Source organism: Galeopterus variegatus, unplaced genomic scaffold (genome assembly GCF_000696425.1).
Source record: "Galeopterus variegatus unplaced genomic scaffold, G_variegatus-3.0.2 Scaffold7257, whole genome shotgun sequence".
NCBI classification, from domain to species: Eukaryota; Metazoa; Chordata; class Mammalia; order Dermoptera; family Cynocephalidae; genus Galeopterus; species Galeopterus variegatus.
Genome location: NW_007733368.1, coordinates 111,345 through 112,443, shown reverse-complemented (window position 1 = coordinate 112,443; position 1,099 = coordinate 111,345).

Genomic DNA, 1,099 nt, shown 5'->3' with positions numbered 1-1,099 from the left:
GAATCTCAATACAAAAACCTAAGTTAAAAACTACCTGACTTTCTAAGACACATCCTGATGCCTTATGAGATTTGTTCAGTCGGTTGGATCTGGGAGCCTTGGGTGCATTAGAGTTCAGGACTGCAGATGGCCTGGTTCTGATTCATGGAGTCCTGTTTGTAAAAATCTTAATCACATGATGAATGAGACATAGATGAATTTGGTCTCAGCCTCTGTTTTCTGTGATTACTCANTGTTGCTGTTTTCTGTTAGCTAATATTTTATGGAGGATTTTTGCATTTATATTCATCAAAAATATTGGCCTGTAGTTTCCTTTTTTTGTTGTATCTTTGTATATGGTGCAGCCTCTATGGAAAATGGTATGGAGGTTCCTCAAACAATTACAGGTAGAGCTACCATATGACCTAATGTTGAAGGGATACTGCACTCACATGTTTATTGCAGCAGTATTTACAATAGTCATAAGTTGGAACCAACCTAAATGCCCATCATCAGATGAGTGGATACGGAAACTGTGGTATATTTATGCAATGGAATACTACTCTGCTATAAAAAAAATGAAATACTACCATTCACAGTAACATGGATGGACTTAAAGAAAGTTATATTGAGTGAAATAAGCCAGGCACAGAAAGAGAAATACTGCCCATTCTCACTTATTTGGGGGAGCTAAAAATAAAATAATTAATAAATATACAAACAAATAAATGGGGGGGGGGGCGAATAAGACACAACAATCACAACAATTCTTTGAACTTGTTAAGACAAGTGAAGAGATAGGTTGATGGGGAGAGGGGAGGAGAAGGGGAGAAAGTAGGAATTGGTAAAGGGACGAAAAAAATCACCTACATTTTATATTGATAAATTAAAATAAAGGAAAATTTTGAAACCCGAGCACACGTCTGTGCAGCTCCTAAATTAAAAACCAAAATATCACCACCCACCTGGATGTGCACTTGTGCACNGTTATTTTATGTAATCTGTAATCATATGAGAATAGAATGTATTGGCTTAGTATTAATTCTTTCTTTAGTATGGTCCTTTGTGTTTGACCACCAGATTTTATATTTATTTCTCAATAGCATGGTGATCCTCTAAT